General features: G+C 50.9%; 1 long non-coding RNA gene and 1 other non-coding gene across 2 annotated transcripts; both read left to right on the top strand.

The window, feature by feature from the left end:
• Positions 1–3,817: 3,817 nt before the first annotated feature.
• On the top strand, positions 3,818–5,431 carry LOC141965061 (uncharacterized). The gene is made up of 3 exons (XR_012634418.1): positions 3,818–3,998; positions 4,252–4,478; positions 5,142–5,431. It is a non-coding gene; the product is annotated as an uncharacterized LOC141965061 (long non-coding RNA).
• On the top strand, positions 4,775–4,979 carry LOC141965285 (small nucleolar RNA SNORA74). The gene has a single exon (XR_012634446.1). It is a non-coding gene; the product is annotated as a small nucleolar RNA SNORA74 (small nucleolar RNA).

Here is a 5,431-nt window from a genome sequence, read left to right as displayed (position 1 = left end):
CAGCTTCTTCTGGGGTTGGACATCCCAGGGTCTGGAGATCTCCAAGCACTAGCAGAGACAGATCAGCTTTTAAGTCTGTGATGCCATCTTGTGATAATAGCTGGGAAGTGGAAATTGCAGGGTCCCCTCTGCAGAGTCAGATGAAATGCGTGGCTCTTGTTCAGATGGATAGAAACCTAGAAGCACCCCAGTTTAACAAGCCGGGGGCTAAGAGAAAATCTGTCTCTAACTAAAAAAATCCCTATTCTTGCTTTCAGAGAGTGAAAATTATTAATTCAGTTAATATTTCTCCCTCTAGTTCCATTATCTGGTTACAAAGCAATTTCTTTTATACTGAAGAATCTGACTCTCTCCTTGAGGGCTGAGGGCTAATTTTCCTTCTCAGCAAGGTAGGACGGAGTGTCACCTGTGTCACGAGCTACACTGGAAGGAACTCTGGTTCAAAGTGCCACATCCAAGGAGTAAAGGTACTTTTCTTCCCAGACCGAAGCTGGAGAGTTCAGCAAGACCAACTTTGTTGCCAGCATCCACACCAACCTCAACACTGAGATATGTGGAATGGCTGGAAAACAACGGACATATTAAGAGCGATCCAGACCGAGTGGCCTCACTGTAACAACAGGCTGTGGCTGTTGTGAAGAACACCTGCAAGGCCAAGGGATTGAGAAACTGCATGCATAGCAAAGAGATAAGGAAGCTGGACTGCTGAAAAACAAGATGTTTGCCTAGTAGGAGAGCAGCGCGTGGAGACTAGAACAGGACCAATCATAGAGGGCAAAAGGGTGCATGGACAGCTTTAGCCTATTAGCAATCAAGTAGTTGTGCGGGTACTTTATGGTAGTCTATAAATTGCTGGGTATCCTTTAATAAAGTGGCATTAACTTTGATCACACTGGTCGTATAAGTTATGTCCGGGACTTCCACGTCAGCAGAGATACACACATAGGGGCATGGAGAACCAGAGCAGGAAACACAGGATCTGTGGAGCTAGAAAAAACAAAACAAAGCACCAGCTAGCGGGAACCAGAGCATGGGTGAGCTGGCTCTCTGCTTACCCCGGATACTTACTGCACTTCAGACACACGAAGTAGGAAGGGTCAGCTCAGAAACAGCTGTGGGCTACCAACAGCAAAAAACCCTGTCCTGAAACAAGCAGAAAAAAAGTTGAAATCCTAGCAAGTCCATTGCTAGGAGAGAGATGCAGCTACAGCTTCCCCAGCCTCTGCTGGACAATTTAACGCCAGCTCGGTGGTCTGTGTATACGTGGTCAGGCGTGGCAATGTAGCTATAACCTCTCTTACCTGGGATCCATTCAAAGGATATTTTTCACCAGGGCTTTGTGCTCCAGTGAGACATTTCAAGGCCTTTTGGGAAAGGCTGGGATCCCTCCCCCATGTTCCTCCTGTAGCTTAGACTCTCAGAGTTTGGGGATGCCACTGAGCTCAGCTGGAGCTGTCTCTTGCCTCAGGCACTCATCCACTCCATCTCTGTTTTTTTTCAACTGCTTCCTGGTCTTTTTCCAGCCCGAAGTGGGCAGCCATGCTTCCTGGATGTGGGGATGCTCCTGCAGGCCATGACATGTGGGGTGCTCCTCCCTGATACAGTCCCAGGAAGCACTGAGCTTGTTCTGCTCAGGACATCCATGGCTGCGTGCAGGGAGCGAGGCTGGTGCTCAGTGGTGGAAAGGGCTAGGTGCTTTCCCAGCTAGTGACAAACCTAGTGAAGGACATTTTCCTGGCTACGCTCCAGTGCAGAAGATCCAGGGATGATGCTGGAGGGCAGGTAATAGCAAACACAGAGGGCACTTCATGATTTTGTTATCAGAGGTCTTACTGCCTGTGGCCGAGGGCGCATGCCCACAGACAGGCATGGCTGATGTGCTCTACTGAGACCCAGAGCAGGCTGCCTAAGCGACAGCTCCAGTTTGGAAGCTGTGTAACTCATTAGCGCAGTGTAGGGCCCAAATTAATATGCCTTGCCTCCTATAATAACTTGTTTTCAGCAGGATCAGGGAGATACTTCAAAAGCTTTCTGAATGCCAAATACCAGAACTCAGCAACTCTCAATGCCAGGACCAGCCTCTCACTTCACAACACAGATTTCCCTGCGTTCCTGCACAGCTCTCCCCTCCAGTAATTGGATTTTAAGCATTGGTTTATCTCAAATAAATGGCTGCATGTTATTTGTGAACTTTGGATAAAAGGTGTCACACTAGGTGAAACACAATGGCTCTGCCATGAGTACCAAGTAAAGCCCTTTTCTGTCACAGCTTCCTAGTGAATGTGCTCTCTACATCGGCTGCGTCTCTCCGAGGGGATGAGAAAAGACTTCTGAAACAGGCTGAGCCCAGCAGTGCCATGCTTGGAGTCTGTGCTGCTGCAACCTGGCCGGCACCAGTCTGCAGAGCTGTGCACAACCACACCATGACTGGAAACAGCACCTGGTTGGGCAACAGGTCCTCCTGCCTTTCCTCCTGCCTGCTTCCAGGCCTGGGGATGGGAGCTACAGGCAGCTGCCTGCAGCAATACCCCAGAGGCGTCCACAGCACTGGTTTGACTGTCCAAGAGCTGGTTTCGTGGCGGTTTTATCTGCCTAGCTGTGTTGGCCTTCCCTCTCTCCCAGGCCACAGCTGCTGTCAGCAAACATCCATGCTGTTCTTTGATACTGAGATCCCTACTTGGCCTGTTCTTTGTTTTAGCATGGTGGAAACTAAATACATCCTCCCGCCCTCCTGCAAGTGCAGTGTTGGGGACTGAAGGGACTGAGACGCTTTGTTTCAAGCCAGATTAGAGATATATGTTACCATAAAACAAAAGCACAGCCAGCCTTCAGAAGAGCTCCTCTAGTCTAGACAGCCTCCCCTGAGCTCCCTGCATCCCAGCACAGCCCTGCAGTTTGTGTTAAAGCAAGAGGTTCCAGAAGCCTGTTTAACCCCTGTTGAGTAAATGCTCAGCTACAGAACAAAGGAGGGATCGCATCTGAGAGATTTTGCTCCCGTACATCAGCAGAATGGGTTAAATCAGGACATGAACCACTCTCTGCAGGCACAGCTCGTCTGTTCAAGGGACCTGCAGCAGCAAGGAGCTGTAGTGCTTCAAAAATATGTGTGCTACAAGCCTAAGATGGGACAGACTGACATCTGGAACTCCTGCAACAGCAAAAGTGATGCTTTACTGTTATTCCTCAGCTCCTAAACCGCCCATGCCCAGGCACTTGCTCCCTGCCCTGTGTCACCTGCTCTTCTCCAGCTCCGGTGCTGCCAGCTGGGGACCATGATCCTGCCGTGTCCATCGGACCACGGCTCAAGAGCATCTGCGCTGCAGGGAGAGTCCCTGGAGCAAAAGAGCGAGCAATGCTGTGGGAGGGGGAAGAAAATTAAGTAAATCCCTGCAGGAAAGCTCCTGTAAACGTGCTGTGTCAGCCAGTCCCGCTTCCCTTGGCCGTTACTGCCACATGTACCGTGGTTTAACGTCCAGCCCGACTGCAAAAGCAGCTTTGGGGCACTAGCTGGGCTCTGATGAAAAGCATTTTCATAACCTTAACCGTCTGTCACAGCCGGGGGCTGGAGGCGGTAACACACTATATTTGTGCCGGTGAGATACAAGCTAACACTCCGCACAGGCATTTGTTCCGGTCCCGAACAGGGAGAGCCACGCCGCTCCTGCTGCTGCGTCTTCTTACACGAGACGCTGAGTTTGTAGGCCCGGGCCTACCGCGCCCCGCCACCGCGCCCGGGCCGGGCCCGCCCCGAGGGGAGCGGCCGAGGCGAGCGGGGCGGCGCCTGCGGAGCCACCTCGGCCGCGCGGCGGGGCCCGGCCTCTCTCCGCACCCGCCGCCAGCCGGGCGGCCGCCATGAGGGGACGGGGAGACGGGGCGCCGGCCGCCCCCCGCCCTGCCCGGCCGCCCTGAGGGGAGCACACCGGCGCTGGAGGCCTGGGGGGTGCCTCAGCCCTCTCCAGGGCTCTGGAAGCGGAAGACGCCACGTGGAATAGTCCCCGGTATATTTTTAATTGTTATTAATAGCCCAAGGGCGGTCGTGCGCGGCATCCTGTGCTGGCTGCTAACCTTTGAGGCCCTGGGACCGGAGGGTAATTTGTTCAGGCTGTGCCGTTTAGAAGTAATTTCTCTGCCTATTATTCAGTTTGATTTTTTTTTTTTCTTCAGCAAGACAGATCCCAGCTGTTTAGTTCTGTTAATACAGATTTAATTAATTGAATATCTGAAATGATGTTTCTCTTGTGCTCTCTTTAGGGCTTCCAGCTGATAACGCAGTTTAAGCGTGTGTGAAGAATGGCCGTGAGTCAGAGGTCTCCCGTGGCAGAGAGCTGTCTGGAAGATACAGCCCTCAGGTAATGGCCCTCACCGGTGGCCTTCGTTTGTGAAACCCCCCGAGTTTTGCACAGCGTGGCCTGTGCCCGCAGAGATGTAAAGGAATAACCTGCACGTGAGGCCCAGGGAGAGCTCAGGAGCCTTTTGAGGTACGTGGGCGAGGTCTCCCCACAGGGGAAGATGGGCAAAAAGACTGTTGGTTCTGCCGTACCGAGTAAACTAAATGGCCTCTGATGGCTTATGAATGGGCTGTTGTGCCAGCCTGCGGTGCTCTGGGTGGAAATAACCCGCTTCATCTAGCGAAGCACACAGCACTTCCAGTTGCTGGAGGAAGCCTTGATGAGAGGGGGTATTGGAAGTGGGGCCTGCATCACCAGAGGGATGTACTTTTGGGCCTCTACTTCCTTCTGTCCTTTTAAAAACTTAAGTTTTGAGTTGTGTTTCATCCAGTGGTAGTCAGCTAGCCATTGCTGCTCAGTGCCTGGGATAGTGTTATGCTGCTGGGAGAGAAACGCGCTGCCGAATCGCGCCTGGCACTGCCAGTGCTGTTCTAGCATTAGATGGTGCCAGGTTTTTGGCAGCGCTCTGCATGCCTGAGAGTGGAGTAACTCCTTCTTGGTGGAGTTAATCCTAGATTGGATGCAGACAATGCACAGAAAATTTAATAATTCTATTGCAGACATTTTGTTTAATATTGCACCTTTTGTATAAAAACAAGGGTCAGTGTTAAGGGTTGAATTTGGGGTCTTTTACTCCTGTTAGCTGTATGTGTTTTTTAGTTACACGCAAATGGTTTGCATGTTTTGGTGCAGGTGGGGGCTTGCTGAAGCAGCAGCAGTTGTCAGAAGAAAAGGAATAAGGTGTTCGTGCTGCTGTGAAGATCCCCGTTCGAAAGAGATCTGAGAAGATGGGAACTTACAGTCCGCTCTTTGAATGCAACTACTAGAGAAGTACTTGTAACCTGACACATCAGAGGTGGTTGGGAGCAAGGTTTAACAAAAATTACGTATACAATTTGTTAATTGTTAATCCCTTCTCATGGCTTGTTTAAAATGGTATTTTTTTCTGTGACCTCTATTTATTAAAGTTCTTTATATTTAAA

The sequence above is a fragment of the Athene noctua genome, chromosome 12, assembly GCF_965140245.1.
Source record: "Athene noctua chromosome 12, bAthNoc1.hap1.1, whole genome shotgun sequence".
NCBI classification, from domain to species: Eukaryota; Metazoa; Chordata; class Aves; order Strigiformes; family Strigidae; genus Athene; species Athene noctua.
Note: the sequence above shows the minus strand (reverse complement) of the source record. Positions and strands in the feature narration are given on the sequence as shown.